Raw genomic sequence first — 20,743 nt, 5'->3', positions numbered from 1 at the left:
GGGTGAGGGGGGAAGAGAGCCCAGGGCTGAGGCGGCAGGGGGTGCGGGTTGGGGAGGGCACTGGTGGGGGAGGAGGGTCCAGGGCTGGGGTGGGGGGCAACCAACATTTTTTTTTGCTTGGGGCAGCAAAAAACCTAGAGCCGGCTCTGCCTCTCTCTACTCATCACCCCATTCCCTCAGAATACCTTGCACTGACTCACTGTCTGTGCCTCATGATCTCCCTGTGTTTGGCACAAGAGTCTTCTCCTCCCCAGCTGCCAGCATCTGGAACAGTATTCCTGTATCTTTCTGCCTCCGTGATTGTCAGCCTCATTTGAAATCTCAGATGAAAACCTATCTTTTCTCATTTGACAATTATTCTTAATGTCTCTCCCCCTCTGGTATTGTAAAGGAGCCAGATCTTGTAAAATCCTTATTCTCAAGAGTAATCCTAACTCTGGCAAATAATTACATTGCTTTCAGTGGGACTACTTGCCTCAATAAGCATTGCCAACTTGAGTAATGGTTTGCAAGATCAGACCCTAGAGCTCTACAGTTTCTTTTTTGTCATGTAATTCAAAGGTTAACTTAAAGGTGATTGAATCGCCTAGGCTCTCCCACTTTGTAAAATATACACTTTGGGCAGAGCAAGTTCAGTTAGTCCAGTATGCCAGGCACTAATTTTTTTTGGTTTTTAATTTATTACAGTGGGCACTGATTACGCTCACTATAGTTAACATTGTTGTGAAACAGTTCCCACGGTAGCACTGTTTTCACAAGCTCATATCTTTTTGAACAGTCACCTTAGGGCTGAAATTTTCCTTCTTTGGCCTGAGCCCAAAGGTGATTTTTTAAAAATAAATTATAAAAAAATAAAAATAAATTCTAACCACTTTTTTTTTTTTTTGACAAAGCTGCAGCAAAAATGACTGAATATTGAAACTTGAACCTTAGCAAGCCATGGAAAGGTCACAAATAGAGCGCGTTACAATTTTTTGACAGTTTTTTCCACCTAAAAATGCAATTGCATCACAACCTAAATATCTCCCGGGAATGTGATAATTTTAATGAATTTTTTTGACAGAAAAATATTAAGTTTTGACAATGTTGAAGCATTTCAGTTAAAATGTTTTTCATTTTGCTTTGACATTTATATTATATTAAATATTAAGTGTAATGTCACAGCATGTTTATCCATTGTGTTTGCTATTATGTCCATACTACAGTTAATATTTTATATAATACGAACGTCAAAACTAAGTAAATGATGAAGTTTTGTGGGAAATTCTGATAAATTGATATTTTTTCAGAATTTTTGTGGGAAATTTGGACATTTTGGCTTTTTTGTTCAGATTTGCAATAAAAACAAAATCAAAATGTCAGCATTTCCTGCACAATGGAAATTCCAGCTCCCAACCACCTCTGGTTACAGATGCCACCCAACACCTTGATCACTGGAGATGCTCTAAAAGGCCGATTTCTCTTTAAAAGCATGTGGAACCCGTGGAATTCTGAATTCCCAGAATCAATTGGATTTGAATAATGACATAGGGCCCGATCCTGCAAAGTGCTCGGCCCTCTGGGTCCAAGTGTCCATCCCCTTGCAGAATTGAACCCAGAATTTTTAAATTTAACTTCACACATTTCCACAGAATAAGCCTCAAGGTACATGAGTCACAATTATAGTGCCAGAACCTAGTCGTGTTCATTTGCACCTGCTACGGGTTTGGGACAAGGAGTCCTGCACTTAAAAACCAATATTTTCTATTAATCACACCTGTATTTAATCAGTACATGTGCATATAAATCAGCAGCAGCAGCAGCCATTTAGTATTTCATTTTAAAAATTGCTTGCAGAAATGTCCAAAACATGCTAGTTTTTATTCCAAAACTCCTAGGAAGACAAAGTTCCTTTCCCAATGAATGTTTTTATCAAGAGATTTTATTCTGATATATATTTGCCATCTTAAGCAGGAGGTAAAAACATGATTACAAAAATACAGGTGGGGGGATAGATCTTTTCAATATGGAAAGAAGTTTGAAGATATTGAAATAAGATAAAAACTGTTAGAAATACCTGGTAAATTGAGGTGATGCAGCTGATAAACCCAGGTGACCAAAGTATAGGTTTACTTGTCAGTTCTCAAGCAAGGGTTCTGTACAATAGTGCTCATTTGATCAAGAAAACCAAAGAGTACAAACCTGATTTTGTGGTGAGGAAGAGGAAGAGTCATGACTGCATTCCTTAGTATTATGGCATCTCTAAATGGTAGAGGATGAATAAAGGGCATCTCTGTTTTTACCCAGGAAGGAATCTAAATGGATTAAATTAGCAAAGACATTGGCATGATGGCATCATACAAATACACATAGAAGATCTTTAATCTTCCCTTTGAAATAGACAAATATGTTTTGGGTGGGCGAGTTTTGGCTTTTCATGTGTCCACCTCCCATAGAAATGTATTGAGAATTTGTTACAAACAGTAACTTAAAAGCCAATTGGATTTTGCCTCACAAATGATTTAGGTGCTTTTGACCATTTTACCCTTAATTGTAAATATGATTTTTAACTTTGTATTTGAATAGTGTTATTATAACTTTTACAGAGTGTTTCATTAGCCCATTTAATGAGCCCCATCTTCTTCACAGTTACACCAGCTTTGCACTAGCATAACTATAATGGCACCTCAGCTGGTGTGAACTGCCATAATTTCATTGGCTTTAATTGGAGTTGCACCAATTTCTATCAGATGCGGACACACCCTTGTTTACACAGGTATAAGTAAGAAGAAAATCAGGTACTGCATACACATTCTACATGCCTTTATGAATGCCTAATTAGACTTTTCAAATGCTTTGTTAGAAATGATCATTCTCAGGGACAAAAGGCAATATGAAAAAGATGCATAATCAAAAGAATCTTACCCTAGCCAGAGGAATACTGTTGGATAATGTTTGGATCAACCCCATCATTACTATTAAATATATATCAAGCAATTCCTTTACACCTCTGAAAATATGGGGAAACACCTCAAATAATAGCTTTACGAGCAGTTACACAGATACATTCCGAGTACAATGATACATTTCATCCAGTAAGGAGCTCAAAGGAGAATTTTGAAGAGTCTGAGGAGAAAAGACTGTATCTTAAGGAAATAGCAATACTATAACAAGAACTGAAATGTTTTAGCATGTATATTTACAAAATTATCACAGCAAACTGGGCTGTAAGTAGTTCAGGCTCTGGTCATTATAGGAATGGAGAGGTGTAATGCTCGATTGCATCTCTCGAAGGGGGTGGGCTAACTTAAGCTAAACTCACATTCAAAACTTTTCAATGCAGCTGTTTTAGGATGGCATTTTCAAAAGCACCTAATCGATTTAGGAGCACAAGTCTCACTTAGCTGTTCCTGACAATCCCAGCTTTAGTTTCTATTTCCATAAGAGTTCAGCTGGTCTCATTAAGCTATACATACACTTCTACCCTGATATAACGCTGTCCTCGGGAGCCAAAAAATCTTACCACGTTATAGGTGAAACCGTGGTATATCGAACTTTCTTTGATCCACCAGAGAGTGCAGCCCCGCCCTCCTTCCCCCCCCCGGAACGCTGCTTTACCGCGTTATATCCAAATTCATGTTATATTGGGTTGCGTTATATCGGGGTAGAGGTGTAGTAACTATGCAGTGCATTTAATAATAGTATATTCTCTGTATGTTTTCTCAGTTATAATTCAGATTAAACATATTTGTTTTCATCAGGATTGACTCTGCAGACTGTGTCATGGAAGTTCTGTTTGCGGTTTCCATAGTTTAAGATTAAGTTGAGTTTGGCACTTAAGCAGTGCTTCTGCCATTTTGTTATGTATGAAGAATACAACGTATCCTCCCTGAAACTACAGCATTTGCTCTTTGAGCACAGAATGAATTTTCTAACTATTTACCAGTAAATTGGTTAAGTAGTTTGAGTAAAAATTAATTAATATATGAGTCTTTTAAGAAATTTGGCACCTAATGGCAGAAAAGATTAAATTCAAAGAAATTGTCCTAGTGTAGACAGAGTACCACAAGGGGCTGAGAGCAACAAGAATTTAATTATGCTGAGAATTTAGGGGGGCTGGTCTACACTAAACCTGTAAGTTGACTTAAGTTACGCTACTTCAGTTACATAAATTACATAACTGAAGTTGACCTAACTTAGGTCGATTTACAGCGGTGTCTACATCGTGCTATGTCGACAGGAGACATTCTCCCGCCGACTTACCTTCCTTCTCTTGGAGAGGTGGAGTACAGACATCGACAGGAGAGCGTTCTGCCATTGACTTACCTTGTCTTCACCAGACCTGCTAAATCGGCACTTCTGCATTGATTGCATCAGTACCAATTTAGCCAGAAGTATAGACAAGCCCTTAGTAGTAGGAGGAAGAGTTATAGGGCCAGATCCTCATGGTATGGAAAGACTTTGATACCCTGGAAGGGGAAGGTTATGGTTCCTAAGTATGAAGACAGAGTACCCTGAATCGCAAGGAGCGAGAGAGATAGCAGGGCATGCAATGAGCAGCAGAAGGGGGCGCCAGACTTGACTGGAGCTAATCCCCTGATGCAGCCACAAGGAGGTGCCCCTAGTGGTGAGTAATGTTCCCTGTGATACCCACACAGCTAAGAATGCCAGTTTGCAGCTGAAATGGTGCTTCATTGAGCTCTACGCACAACATTTGTTTTAAAACTGGAGTCCAGACATCAGATCAACAGTTTGCTATTCTAAACAACTCATTGTCTTCCTTCATGTGTTATGCTTTTTGCAGGAGGATAAAGTCTCTGAAAAATGATTCAGCAGAGATAACTATTGTGGCTGGTATAGTGTGGTTAGAAGCAGGCATTTTCTAATCTTGCCATTGATAATTTTTCAGACCTCCAGATTAAAGATATTTGTGTTTACAGGCTTTTTTGGTCTCTGCTGAAAAGTCTTTAATTGTGGGACCATTTGCTTAGTTAATTAGCCATCTGACATTCCTTATCAATTGGGGGAAATCAATGCACTAATGGAAAACAAATTATAAATCAATAGAATGTGCTGTAGGTGCTGTATAAATAAAGGGCACTGCATCCAGTGAAAAACATGTTTATATCAGAACATAGAAAATAGGCACAGGGAAATTTTTTAATTAATTGTATCTTAGACCCAGTGTTTATAATAGTTCCAATTTTGCCCACATTCTACAATCTCTTGCATTATTAGCACAAAGCATGGAATTTTCTTTACTGTTCCTGACCCTGTTCAGAGTCAAAGGGCAAATTAGTGTTCAGTTTTTCTTGCTTGTTAGTGCTGGAACAGGTGGAGACTGCCCAGATTTTCAACTGATTTTTCAGGTGAAGAATTATATCTAAGGTTAACACAAAGAGAACAGCAAGTAGTCAATATTCAAAAGAGAAGGCGCAAAAGGACTGTAATCAAAGCACATATAAAATAAAGCAAAAAACCAGAATAAGTTCAAACATTCATTTAATGTACAATTACTTGGAACAGATGGCTGCTAACTTCTCAATACACTGCTTGGAAGATGACATAATAGTTTAAAACTTCTAATAAAGAGGAGATGTGTGCAAATTGACTGACAAACTTCAAAAGTACTAAATATCAGCCATGGTTTGGTTATGAATACTGTTCATTGGATGCTCAGATTTTTCACCTGTGAGCAAACTGCTCATAGAACTGTTTGTAGTGATGTAGCCATGTTGGTCCCGGGATATGAATAAGACAAAATACGTCATGTAACATTTTTTTTTTTTTGGACCAAGTACTGGTGGCGGAAGGTACAAGCTTTCAAGTTTCACAGAGCTCTTCTTCAGGTCTATGAAGTTCAAAAGCATGTACCTTCCACCAGCAGCAGTTGCTCCAATAAAACATATTACCTCAACTACCTTGTCTCTAGAGAACTGTTTTGCAACTTTCTTTTTTTCCCATATGTGAATACCTGTGAAATGTAATAAGCTCCTGCTGAAGCTGTATTTCGTATTCAGTCCTGGGTCACTGAGGTAGGTCACTTGATACAAGTCAAACTGGTGATCAAAAAAAGAAAGAATAACACTGCAGAAGAATTTTCACTTCTTTTTTTTTTTTTCCAGACCGGATTTGCATTTTAGTCAAGCTTTCTGAATCAGCTGGAAAATTCAGAAAGAAGTCATCTTCTCCCACCCCTTGTGTGTACCTGTTGCAGGCAAAGGTCTAACATATTATTATGTCCTAAAATTAGCTCACTCATTGGGAACCATCTCATTATGATAGTTGTTTGGGGGTCCTTTATTTCCCTGAGATCTAAATTCAATCATTTCATCAATACTGAGGCCTAGCCCCACTTCCGGTGCCAATGCACTAACAAACTAGTGTTAAGCTGTGTAAATGGGTATTGCGATGTATGAAACTGTAAGGAGGTATGATGGCCCAGACTCTGGCTCCCGATAAAGCTTCTGAAGTAACTTTTCCCCCTCTCCCAAGTAGTGGGCGTGGCTGGGGGAAAAGGGGCATGGCCAAGGAGCTGTAAGTCCCAGACGATACTCCCAGCTGTTGGAGCCATGAAGGCCACAGGAAGTCAGGTGTAAGATAGAGAAGCCAAGGCTGCTCTACTTGTGCTAAGGACAAGTTCAGTGGCCCCGGGATCAGGGCAACACAATGGTGGTTCACAACCACCGTTGCTCATCTTTGTGTAAGAGGCATAATAGCCATTTATCTTTCAAACCCAAACCTTGCCTATGGTTGTACAATATTTGAGCATGGAATAAACTAGGTTTGTTCAAAGGTGAACCTTTTCTGACTTCAGGTCCTGCAAACCTATTGCAGCTGTTTCTCCCAAACACAATTTGTGACCCTGTTTCAGAGTAAACTTGTAAGCATTCTCACAGCTCTAATGAACAGCAAGATGTAAGTCCTCATTCAAATCAACACCTGGAACAACTCCAGTGGTAATGAATCAAACAATTTACACACAGAGAAATAAAAACATCCGCATGTACTGAAACCCAAGACAAGAAAAATACCATACTCCATAATCTAGCAAACCAGAACATCCTGAGCAAAGTCAATGGTGTCACCACAAATGAAGAAAAGCACATAAATATCAATAGCAGAGATCTACTTCACAGCAAGTCAGCCAAAAAAAAAAAAACTTAGCTCATAAAATATATTTTTAAAAATTTAAATTTTAGTATTTATGATTCATTTTATGGTAATGCTCAATGGCCTAATCAGAGAACAGGACCCCATTGTGCTAGGTAACATACTAAAAAGACAATAATTGCTTACAGGTTAATGACAAGATACAACATGGGGAGGAAACAATCCGTTGGGTGGGGAAGAGGGTGGAGGAGGTCACAGAATGAGCATTTACAGAGTATTACCAAATTCCAAGCATTCAGAAATCATGAGCCAGGCCCCAAAATCATGAGATTTAAAATATATACATATGTTAATGTCCTTTTTTTTTTTTGGTCTTCTGATTTCTGAGCCCTTTGGGTACATCCGTGACACATTTGAAAGCTTTTCTCCAACTTTGACAGTACTGTAGTCTGTAGGAATATGCAGTTCTACTAAAATCTAAATGGTTTACATCAGGTCAATTTCACTAGAATTTCATTTTGAAAAAGAAGGGGGAGAAAGTTCTGGTGATGTGGAAATGGGATGGTTTGTCAAACAAAGCATTTTAATTTTTTTGTATTGAAATGACTTTTCATTTTGAATTTTTAGCATGTATTATATTATATAATAATCAAGCCATTTTTCAATGTATGGAATGAAATGTTTTGAACAGCCCAAAACAGAATATTTTGAGGAATTTTTACTATACAGCGAATTTCAAAAAGTTCAGTTTTCACTTTGATTTGGAATGAAGCCAAATTTTGAAATCTCAGAATTCTTTGCAGAACAGAACTTTTGTCCTCCACACAGCTCTAAAACACACCAAATACCACGAGACTCATGAAAAAAAAATCACAAAAGTTAGCAACACTTCAGTATTATTATTCTCATGATTGCTGTTTTTATTGTGATAGCACTTTGAGGCACCAACTAGGAATCAAGATCTCCCCGCATTATTCTAGGTGCTATACCTGGCTGCAACATGAAATAACAAAAGACAGTTCTTGTGCCGAGACTACATTGTTGGCAATAAATGTGAGAGTTATATAAGATAGCTAACCTTCTGGCTCACAATAAACAAGAAAGCAGATCAGCAGAGTGCTTAATGGGGAGAAGGCAAGGCTTGCTTCTATGTGCCTTCAGTTAAAATTCTGCCATTGTATCGACAGAAGGGTTTGGACTATCTCCCTGTAAGTTACTTTGACAGGTCCTGTTGCTCCTCTTTCTCCTTTTTCACAATACCAATTGATATATTCTCCAGTCCCTCACCCCTTTTCCCTGCAAACACACGCACCTCTCACATCGTACACAGGAAGCTGGTTAGGAGGAGGCTTTGGTTCAATTACTGGCCACACATCTCTGAAACAAATCTTTCTATAACTGTAGAGAAAAAGAGGGTGGCATTTTAATGTAAAGAGCATGCATTGTGCCTTGTGTTCAGTTAATGTATCAAGTATACAGGCTATCACTGACAACAGCCATACTGGTACATTAATCTGGCATTAAGAAGCCATCATAAAAGAAATAGTAGCCAAAGTGGTGCTATGAGAAGTATCCTAAGGATCTTGAATAATGCAACTGTTTCTTCCCACCTTCCATAGACAGCTCTTCAGGCGGGTAATCTCGTTTTGCATTGCATTGATCTGAGTTCATGGTAATGTGGTAGTACTTTATTTGCCAAATGACATTATTTGTCCTTAGAGATAAACTGAAAATAGAAAAGAAGCACAGTTACATGTATCCCCAAAGGGCCTCACTATCTGATGCCCTTTGGACAAGTGGAGGAAGTTGGTGTCCTAGTTTTATGTCCTTCCCAGAAATCCTGCTTTGAGGAGTTGGCATCTTCACTCCTCCAGGAATGAGGTCATTGGGCCAGAACCCCAGCTGGTGTAACTAGGCGTAGATCCATTGACTTCAGCAATCTTCACTCATGGATCTGGCTCACAGCTTCCGTCAGCCAGTCCTATCCGATAATAAAACCTCATTCCTGTAAGTGCTGCTTTCCCACGCAGTGATGATGGTGGATAACTGAACTATTTCCTAGAGCTCGTCAGATGAATTTTGAAGTAACTTTTTTTTGTTGGAATTTACCAGTTTGTCAACATCAAAATATTCTGTGGGACCATGTCAATTTTGACAAAATTCTACAGGCACCCAGGCAGCCTTCTGATGGAATCTGACCTGCCAAACAGATTTTGAAACTTTGCTGGTTTCTTTCCAGCTTGCCCATGCTGCTGGAGAGGCTGGGCTTCTAGGCTCACAGCTCCTCAGCAGTCCACCAAGCAGACAGCCTCTGGACTAGGGTTGCCAGGCTCCTCGGTCTTTGGCAGTAAACCCAAGAATCCTAGGGCTTTCAGACTTCCATCTGCCAGCGGAGCTGGGTGGAGAATGGTAATTCCATTTCATGAGGAATTTCATTATCATTCAGATTCTGAAATCATTAAATTGTCTATGAAATGAAATTATTATTGTCCACCCAGCTCTACTATCTACTCTTCGTTAAGACATGCTGTACATCTGGCCATTTCTTTAGACACTGACACTACAACTAGCGTTATTTGAAACTCAGAATTTCTGTTCCATGGAAAATTCTGCAATTTTGAAATTTCCAATTTCCTTTTCCTGAATTGGAGCAAAAAGTTCAAAAGAAGTTCTGAAAAAAAATTAGCTTTCGAAATATTGAAATCTCCTCATTGAATGTTTTTGTTTTGATAAGGTCAAAGTGTTTCATTTCACCTTTATTATTTCAATTCTCATATTATAATATATAAACAAAATAAAGTCAAAACAAAGCATTTCACCCTTATGAAGTGCTTTGACCTTATCAAAATGAAATGTTTTGAAGATTGTTCACCAAAAATGTCAGTGAAATAGATACATTCCCATGAAATATTTCTGTTTCACCTAATCAGCATTCTTCTATGGAATGCTGTTCCTTCTGAAATTTTTTGAGCAACTCTAATTAAAACTGTTTACACTAAATGTAAAATCCAAAGCTAATGAGTGATTGCATGATGATACCTGTGAAGTTCTGAAAATGAGAGTTCCTGACACTGTAAAGCCAATGATGGGCTTTGTTCACATGGAACTCCACACAGCTATACATTATCAATGCACACTTCCACAGGATCGACTCAAATTTGCCACAGGGTGCCCTTATTATTGTCACAAAGGAAAGGCCCTAAGTTCGTAGGTCCCTGAAAGCAGGAAATAAAACGGATCTGAAACCATCTCAGAATTATGGCTAAAAAGGCAAGGCAGGACAATGGCTGGGAGAGGAAACATAGGCAGGTAGATTTGCCCTATTGTACACAGCAGACCAGTGGCAGAGCCAGAAGAGAACTCACATCTCCAGCACAGTGCTCAATCTGCTAGAACACAGGGACTCTGAGAAAACACATTGCTTTGGTTTAATACTGAATCTAGTTTCTGAACATTCCTATCAACAAGCGTAAGATGGCATATTTGTGTGAAGTGAGTAACTTACAGAGTGAGAAGGAACAGCAACCTGAAAGGGCCATCTTCCCTCTAGAAAATTATAGGGAAGTACTGTAAATAACACTTGATATCACCTGGTGAATGCCAAAGGAAAAAATTCCTCTTCAGTACTGTATGAGCCAGGGATAAAAGCATCTGTAGCAGGGATGGCTTAGCAGGAGCCAGAGGGAAGATGAACTTCAACTAAGGCAGGGAAATCCCCCATTTATTTCCTCCTTCTACCCTCCCCAGCGCATTCTTCAGCCTGAACACTTTCCCCATTACAGGATTTCCTTTAGTCCAACTTAAGTGTTTACTGTTCTTCTGTGTTAAAATTTTTAACTGGGCTCTGAAGGAATTTGTAGAGCCAGAATTGTGAAACAATGTAATTCAGTCTCTGTGTAAAATGCCCTGTGTTCTAAGGATTCTCAAATGTTTTTATTTTCACTGGCATTTTCCTCCCATTGGAAATGAGCCAACAGTAGAAAAAAATAAAATCAGAACTAGGATTTTCTTCATTTTTTTTTTTTTTTTAACATTGTTAAGTACCACAGTGTGGTTCCATTTAACCACTTTACTGGTAAGGATTGTTCATGCCTTATGTTTCTAATTAACAGCATTCCTTCTGTGAGAAAAACTTCACTACAGCATTCATAAAAGCCCCAAACTAACAGATACAACATGGCTTTGCTTTTGTTCTGCCATGCTAAAAGACTGGCAAAAAAGTTGCAAAGCAGATTCAGAGACTCCAGTGGTGACATTTTCCTTTCAACTATCAATGCTGAAGGATGTATACCTTTATTAATTTGTAAAAGTTGGAGGATTCTTACTACATTGTCAACTCTGTTTAAAACAATTTTAAAATTATTATAATTTGAAACATCATTACAATTATTCTAATTTAAAAATCATGCGGATTTGGGAGTAGTCTTCCAAACTGTTCCCAGCAAACATTAAATTGTTTTGTGTTTGAAGGGGTGGGAGCACAGGGAAGCCACTTCCAGAAGCAGACAGTTGTAAACAGCCTTCTGGTAAAGATTAATGAGAAAGCACTTATAAAAGGCTCCAAGGATATGGAAGAACTGAATATTTACTTTGATTTGAACATTGATCATAAACAATGTGGATAAATCCAATATAATTTCTGTCAACCCAATAACCCCAGAATCAGGGCTCCAGGGTTTTGGCCGCCCCAAGCAGCCAAAAAAAAAAAAAAAAAAAAAAAAGCCGCAATCGCGATCTGCGGTGGCAATTCGGCGGGAGGTCCTTTGCTCCTAGGTGGAGTGAGGGACCGTCCGCCAAATTGCCGGGGAATACCTGGACGTGCCGCCCCTCTCCGGAGCGGCCGCCCCTCTCCGGAACGGCCGCCCCAAGCACCTGCTTGACAAGCTGGTGCCTTGAGCCAGCCCTGCCCAGAATGGAAGAATTTTTATAACTCTACTTACTTAATACGAAGGCATGATGACCACAGGACACTTAGAATGAATATTATTGCAAAACTAGATGCAGTTAGTGCCTGCCAGTCTTTTCTGTTTTAAACACTGTGCTTAGTTTTAAGCTCTATTTTGAAGTTTATTTTTAATTTAAAATTGTATTGTACCTTAATGATAGTACTGCCTCTCACTTTGAGATATTACTGTCCAGTTGAGAATATTATGGGGACAGAATTTTCAAAAGAGATCAGTTTTGGCCTAACTCTGACTTCAATAGGAGCAATGACAGTATAGTTGTGCCAGTGTTGAACACTTTTGAAAAGCCCACTCTAAATGTATATTTCTTTTTTCTTTTATAGAGTTTTCAGGTTTTTGGACATACATATTTGGCCTCCTGGGAAATGAAGGAAGGTATATAAAATACTAGAGTTGGTTGGAAAATTCCCTCCAGAAAATTTCAACAAAAAATGAACAAAATCCATTTTCATTGAAAATTTTCCACAGAATAGTTCAACTTTTTGTTGAAAACCCAAAAACTGCAAACTTTTGGCCAAAAACCAAAAGTTTCCATTGCGAAAATCAAAACAAAATATTTAATTTTGGTTCATTAGGACAACATGAATCAAAGTATTTCAAACCAATATTTGTCAATCCAAATTGAAATGTTTCATTTTGGTTAAATTCAACACCAAATTGCATCCCCCTGCACTACTGCAGTGCCGCATGGGAGTTGTAGATCTTGTGCCTCATCCCAATGGGCGGGGCTCCTGCGATGAACATCATTTTTCATGAATCAGACTCGCCTGTAGCTGACCCATTGTGATACATCATGGGAGTCACATAACTGTAGTAAATCACGGGAGACATAGTCTGGCCAGGGAGCCTGATCCTTGGAGAAGAATGTAGGCACCTGAACTAAAGCTCCCATGGGGCTCCACGATGGCTCAAACAGATACATTTTAATGGTAAACTGAGTCAAAGAGAAACAGATTCAAGAACGTCAGAACATTTTCTTTCAATTTAAAGTGTCAAAACATAATGTTTCAACATTTCCAAACTGAAATTTTCAGTTTGGTTTTGGTATTCGAAGCAAAACTGAAACCTGTTCAGCTGTCAGGTGTTTAGTTTTCAGATAAATCTTCTGGTGAAAGCAAACACGTCACAAAAACTTTCATTTTGTCAAAAATCCATTTTCTGTCAAGAAAATATTTAAATGGAAAATTTTCAACCAGTCCTAATAAAAGGTATTTATTGTTGCTGAGGGAGAGGGGGGATCCATTAAAAAAATAGTATTGTTGAAAAGACTAAAGCTCATATGGACTTCAAGTCAACTACAAGAGCAGAGAGTGGACCAGGGTCTGGATAAACTTGCAATGCAAAGCTATACTTTTATTTAGCTTTTGTAGGCTACTGCATGGCTTTCAGCTTGGAGGAACTATAGCAGCGTGCGGGGCCTTAAAATAGCAGTTCTGAGTCAAGTGCATGTATTTGATGTTGAATACATTTGACCACATAACGCAGACCGAAGCTTTGCTAATACTAATAGGCTTAAGTAGGAAGAACTCAAACTGTGACCATATTATTTAAGAAATAGCTGAAAATTTATATTTTCTGTACTCAGTCAGCTTTAGTCATTAGTCCAACTTGCAGTTGCAAGGACTACTCTATAAATTAGAACATGTAGGAGCCTCCCCATGTTTCTGCTTTCTTGGGGTTGTCATTACATAGGTCTCATAATCTTTTCTATCTCACCTTGAGATAAATAATTGAAATGATATAAAATACCTTGACAGTGTCTTTTTAACATGACAACATATAACAGTAACCAGATCATGCTTATGGAGCCTGTGTTGCTGAGGACCCATAGCCCCTGTAGACATCAATAAGAATTAACAGCAACTCAGTATCTTGCAGGAAATGCTCAACACCTGGCTAGATCAAAACCTTGGTGAGCACTAATTGTTCTTATAAAAAAGTATAATTTGGAGCAAGTCAGTGAAGATCTATAACCCTGGATTGTTTCCTTGTACTCCTCTAAAATCACACATCTTCCCAACTTGCTTCTGTTGGGTTGAATCCTGCTCTCCCACTGAGCTCAATGAGAGATTTTACTTTTGATTTCAATGTGCGTAAGGTGGGGTCCATTGTTTAAATGAATCCAAAATGGCATTATCCTACTTAAAATACAGTTCAGAATTTCAGTGGTAAGAGGCACAAAGAAGCTGCAGAGAAATAAACCAAATAAATAACAATGGAAGCTGTTTTTAAGCTTTATTGCTAGAACTGCAAGTTCACTAGCACCTGACATGGTCAGTCATTGCAGGCTTGATCCTCCAAACCTTTACTCTCATGAGTAATCTTAAGAGTAGACTAATGGATGTCAATAGCCCTTATGCATGTGCATAGTCCTTGCAGGGTGACATCTTCAAACTACCATTGGCTATCTTCCCTGTAATCTCAAATATAAAATAAATATTATTTGAAATACCTAGTAAAGCCCCATCCTGCTTCCAGTGAGTTCGGCACAGGTTTTGTTACTGACTTCAATGGGAACAAGATTAGGTAGTCTTAGAACAAATCAAAGATTCAAGCCATTGCATTGAAGAAGGGTGGAGTAAACACCGTGAGGTATTGTTAACTGTGCTATCAACACCCAAAATATTAAAATGCAAATAGATTGTTGGGGAAATATATATCCAGACTGTCTTGTTTTAGGATCTGCAGTGTTGTTGTAACTGTGTTTGCCCCAGGATACTAGAGACAACGCCTGTGAGGAAATTTTAGGATTATTAGCCAAGGAAAGAATCCAAATAAGCCATGCTGTACAGAGAAATGGTTAATTACTGCCCCATGTTTTACAAAATAATGTTGCTTTTTATCAATATTGTTTAAATTCTGTTTGTTCATTTTATACAATGTGCGTGGTAATTCCTTATATAGTTTTGTAGGTTTATGGCTTCAGTTATGGAGTTTTGTCATTGCATAGTTAGTAGTAGTAGTAGTAGTATCATAGAGCCTAGGAGTCTTACTCAAAGACCATACTCATCCATCAACTTTTCCTACAGTACAATACAATATCTCTCATGTCATATTATTTATTATTGTATGGAATAATCTATTTTTGCAACACCAAATACATTCAGCAAAATATTTTTATTTTAGAACTTGATCACCCTCCCCTGTGGAAAAACCCATGGGAAAGGGATACAGGGAAAGAGGAAATCTCTGCAGTCTTTCTTTGTTCCATTGGAGAACTGGGTTTGCCCCTTGTGCATGCCAGAGGTCTCCCCACAAATCCACAGATCCTGTGAGGCCAGGGCCTTCGGCTCAGATGGTCTGCACACCTTCAGCAGTTTTGGCCCCTTGCAGCTCTGATCCAATACCTTGGCAACATGCTGCAAGGGATTCTCTTGGCCACAGCTGCTCCTAGTTCTGTATTCCCACAAGAGATGGGTAGATGCAGACAGCAGGACATACATGGGGCCTATTATGATCAAAATCTTGGCATGCCGTACAGTGAAATACCTTGACTTTTGCAACCTGTATGATCATTGTAAGTTACAGTCGGATTGTTTGCACCAGAGGCAGTTAGAGTCTACATAAATGTGTAACCTCAGATTGGTTCAACCATGACAAAGTTTGCAGGAGAGTTAGGGGAGCAAACACAGTAATCATCCCCATAACCTAGAGAAAGAAAGAAAATGAAAGGAAAATGTGCAAAACACCCTTTGATCTGTCTCTTTGTACAGTGCTCATGCAGTACATACTGTTGATTAAAATAATATGGACACCTATCAAAATTAACTGATAATTTTAAAAATGATAAAGATTAATATCAGGGCCAACCCTCCCCCTGTTCATAGGAGTTTTGCTATTGACTTTAGTAAGAACAGGTGATTACGTTTCTCTTCATACTGAAATGAGAAACAAAGGCACAAAAGCTCATGAATGTCTTGATCACTGCTGCCAATTCCTCAACACTGGACTCATTTCAATTCCGTGTGGATCACTGGGTATACTGCAGACTTTCAAATCTGGGAGATTATGTGTGTTGTAACACGGGGCTGCAACTCTTATTGTCTGGGTAAATACTTACACAAGTAGTCCTAATTGGGTAGGACTAGTAGCAGTGATACTTACACAATTTAATGCCACAATTTATCTGAATATAGATTACACATTTGACCCCATAATGGACCAAATTCATCCCTAGTAAAATTCCACTGTAATCAATGGAGGAAAATGAAGGCAGAATTTGATCCAATAAATTATAATTATTTGTTAGTTTATTAAATCCTGTAAAATTAATTTCTTAAATTAAAATAGCTAAGAAACATAATGGGCCTGATTCTTAATTATTCTAAGGCTCTTTTACATTATTCTGGCTGTGTAAAGGGACCTTAAAGTGGAAATGAGATTCAGGTCCTATATACTTTGGCCTGGTTTCTGTTTCAGTGAAGTTTCTCTGAGAACAGTTTTAAGCTCTTTATAATGGCAAATTTAAATTAGAGAATAGAGCTTGACAATTAACAGACAGGGAGGAGAGCTACAATCACTGATAGGACATATATATCACTCAGAGGAGTCACTAATTGTTTGCCCAGCACTAGCAATAGACTTGAATACATACATACTGGCTTCTGAACTGGATAGATAACATAGCAGCACTGCAGTATAACAGCACTTATTACCAAGCCTCAGAGGGCTACTTAATCTGTAACAAACTGGAATGGCAAAACATTTCTATTTCATTGCTAAATTTATGACATTTTTATCACGTAAAAGAGTTCTCATCCACAGCATCCTGCTGTTTTTAACCAGTCACCTGGCTTGCTTTTCACACTCAGCTTCTACAAGAAAAACCAAAACCCAACTGGACTCCAAGGACTACTAGTGAAGCAATGAGGAAAAACAGGGGGAGAATGCAACTGGTTAGCTTTTGAAAACCACACCAATGCAGCATTATGAGGCTTGAGACACAGCTGACTATTTCAACCCTTTTATGGACTAATGCTCCTGGAATTGCCTTATTGTTCTGGTTTAATGATTTTATTGCATGGAAAAAATTATCCCTTATGCTGAAAAGAATGAAGTTAGCTATTAACTTTAAGCCAATGTAAACCAGATGAACTGTTAACACCTTAGTCATTGGATTAATTTACCTCCTTTGATTGTTTTCCAGCAAATTAGACTGTTACATATGGAACACCATTAAAAAGTCAGCATTTGCCAACAATGGCCACATGGTGGTATGTAAGCTACCAGAGTTTCCCCTCACTACTTAATATATTAAAATAAGTGTGCATACATTTTTTAATTTGATTCACTGTTTGTCCTTGATAATTATTGCAGAAAAAACAACTCAAGGCTAGATTAAGAATATATTTTGTCTAATATTTCCAAACAACACCTTTGAAAAGTTTGCCACTTGACTTCTTTTGTAAACCCCTCCACAAAAGTAACAGGCATGGAGCTGTAGAAAAATTAACTCAAATTCTGTTCTCAGCTACCCCATGCAATTTTACTGAAGTCAATGGGGTTGCACTGGTGTAAGATAAAGTCTGATCCAAAGCCCACTGAAGTCAAATGGAGGGATCTGGCCTTCAGAGCAGGGATATGGCCCTATATTAAATATCTTCATGATCTTCTCTAGTTTCCAGCATGTGGCGGGTACAGTGGGAAATTAGCAGAATGTAGGGGATGTGGTTTTTCACTAACAGTTGAATGGTAAATCCAGGATATTAGATAAAGCTTGTCCAAAGTTTCTGTCATCTCCATTTCAAATATACACTGATTCTTTAAAATGGAATTGAAAATTTTAATTGAATGTTGCAATATTTCTTTTAATTATTTTAATGAGAAATTTTCAAAGATAAATTTGTTTAAATACAGGTGATTTTCAAAGATGACTAGTGACTTTGACTGCCTCCACTTCTTAGGAACCCAGTTTGAGACAGCCTAAAGAGACCAGTGTCAGAAACTCAAGCTACTCTAAGGTGTCTCAAGTTGAGCACCCAAACTCACTAGTTATTTCATTGTCAGTAAAGTGCAAAACATCACAAACCACAAAAGGCTGGTGCAGATAAACAAAAGCCCAGGGCCCAGTCCTGTATTGTTTGCATAACTAAAACTCCCACTGAAATCAGTGGGGAAACACTCTAAGCAAATGTGCTAGGAATGCAGGGCTGGTTCCTCCACTGGTGTAAATCATTGTAATTGAAGCTATTCTAATGTACAGCAGCTGAGGATCTGTCCCGCAGGCACTGGGGTTTATTCTCATTTGTACTGTGGTGCCTTTGCACCGCTCATTTTAAGGCCCCTTTGTACTGCCAAAGGAGCGTCAGAGTATAATGAGACTTGGGCCATCCTTACACACCTGTGGTTGTTTCATGTTACGATAATGATAGTCTAGGAGAAATAAAAGAAGGTCCAAATATGCCTACTTTACACAAGTAATCCCATTAAAGCCAATGGAGCTGATCTCATGAATGAGAGAGCAAGAATAGGCACACATTCTGTGAAGCAGAAATATTGGCCCATATCTTAAACTAATGGAGAGTTCTGTTTAAAACTGATGACATGCTATGACTCATTATAACCATCAACCGCTCAATCATTTTTATTTTTTGTATCCTGATAATACAGGAAAGAATTTGTAATTTCAACGTCATTTGCAAAAATAAGGGTTGGACAGAAAAAATATTGTAACAAGAAATACTGTGGTAACAGCTGGAATTTTCTGTGATTATTTCCCTTCTCTCACTTTCAAACAGTTCTTAGGGCCATATTCCACCGTCATTTACTCTTGTGCAGACCTTTGCCCTTAGCTGTTTTAATGTGCAAATGACTCGTTTTTACTTTAGGCAATATCCTTATAACAGGATAACATCAAGCAAATTAAAAAAAGTCAGAAGGACTGATTGAACAAAAATCAATTGGGCAAATATTAGTTTCATAGCTTCAGTGAAAATTTAATTATGATACATATGTAGCAACATAGTGTTGGCACAGCATGTCTTATTAGCCTTTTATGTTTGCTTCCTGGATCCTTTTCTTTGTATTTGACATGCTGATAACTAAATATGGTTGTTTCCTGGTTGTGGCGTGCAAGCATAAAAATATTTGGGGAAATAGACTGAAGTGTTTTGATGTGTTGATCTGGAAACATGTACTATTGCCTATGCCTATGCCTTTTCACTGAGACTGCATATCTAGCTTTTATTATACCTTTGCAGGAGAACATTTTTTGCAAAGAAAATATCATCCACTCTTATTCCCAGCTCAGTAGTTGATTTTCAGAGAGAACCATAATAAGTCAGACTCATATTCCATTCACTTAATAAAAAAAAGGTAAATAGACCTAATAATACTTCACAAGTAGAGTCTTTAATCTGGGAATTTTAGAGCAATTCATAAATTCTAATTGACCCTTTCCTCTTTTTTTTATATAAATACAAATAAATATACAATACACCTTAATACAAAATTCACAGCCACAGGCTGCTGAATGAAACCAAAACTATGACTGTCGCTTGGTTGATCGTAACCAATCTTTGATATTTGCTTATAAGAGAAATGCATACATTCAGGCAGGCGGCTAGGACCCAGGAATTCTGGGTTCTATTCCCAACTTTGCCAGGGACTCACAATGTGGGTTTAAGCCAAATTTGTCATAGTTGGGTTGAGTAAAATTAGGTGTTTAAAATTAGCCACCCAAATACATATTTTGGCATGGCCTGATTTTTACAGGTGTTATGTAAAGCAGTAGTACTTCTGAAAACCAGGTCATTTTATTAGGGGACCAAGATATGTATTTGAATGGTTAACCTTAATAAACGGTGCTCACATTTTGTTCTTAGCCTGTCTATACTTCAGGTTACACCTGTAAAACGGGAATAATAATGCCTACCACAAAGAAGGTATGTGAGGCTTAATAAATTGTTTGTAGAGTGCTTTTCAGAAGAAAGCCATGGGTAAGTATAAAGTGTTATTATAAAGGTTAAAATAGTCAGCATTGAAAAACTATGTATTCGTGACAAGCTGAATAGGAAAATGCTTTGCAATGCCAAGAGTGGCTGGACTGTCTATGAGTGCGTAAACATGCCACAAAGATCTTCCTGGTGTATAGTTTAGGGGCTGTCCCTATCTATCTCGTCTATCATAATAAATGTTAACACTAGCCCAGAGGCCACAAAATAAAACTGTCCACACTGTTGTGCTATCTACTTCACTTTCATATGCACTTTCAGCATTTAATGTAAAGGCTTTGGGTATGATTCTGCAAACATTTGTGCATGTAACTTTCTTTTAATGCTTCAAAGCTCATGTGATTCTGGAGGGGCCTGCAAGTGGAAATCTATTCTCTCTATTTAACCCTGACATGTAACACAACTTCACAGCTAACTCCTCACAAGCTAGGTAACAAAGTAAGGCACTGCTGATGATATGTTTGTTATATTCTGTCTCTTTAATCTTTGTGATGCAGCTCCAAAATAAAATCCTATTTGGGGATAATGGTGGTAAATTTTTTCTGAAATATGGTTCACAGCATCAAACCTGGATCCAGTGTTGGTGGGATTATGATTAAGATTATGAAACAATGATTTTCAAGAGAGAAAGGAAGAAGAAACATCAGTATCCTTTAACTGTTATGATAGTTTTCTCTTAACATTTATTGCAGCCTGCTGTATCTGGGAAATTAGTCACGCGGGGGTCACATTTTC

This window comes from Malaclemys terrapin, chromosome 6 (genome assembly GCF_027887155.1).
Source record: "Malaclemys terrapin pileata isolate rMalTer1 chromosome 6, rMalTer1.hap1, whole genome shotgun sequence".
Taxonomy (NCBI): Eukaryota; Metazoa; Chordata; order Testudines; family Emydidae; genus Malaclemys; species Malaclemys terrapin.
The sequence above is the reverse complement of the archived record's forward strand: the minus strand, read 5'-3'. Positions refer to the sequence as shown.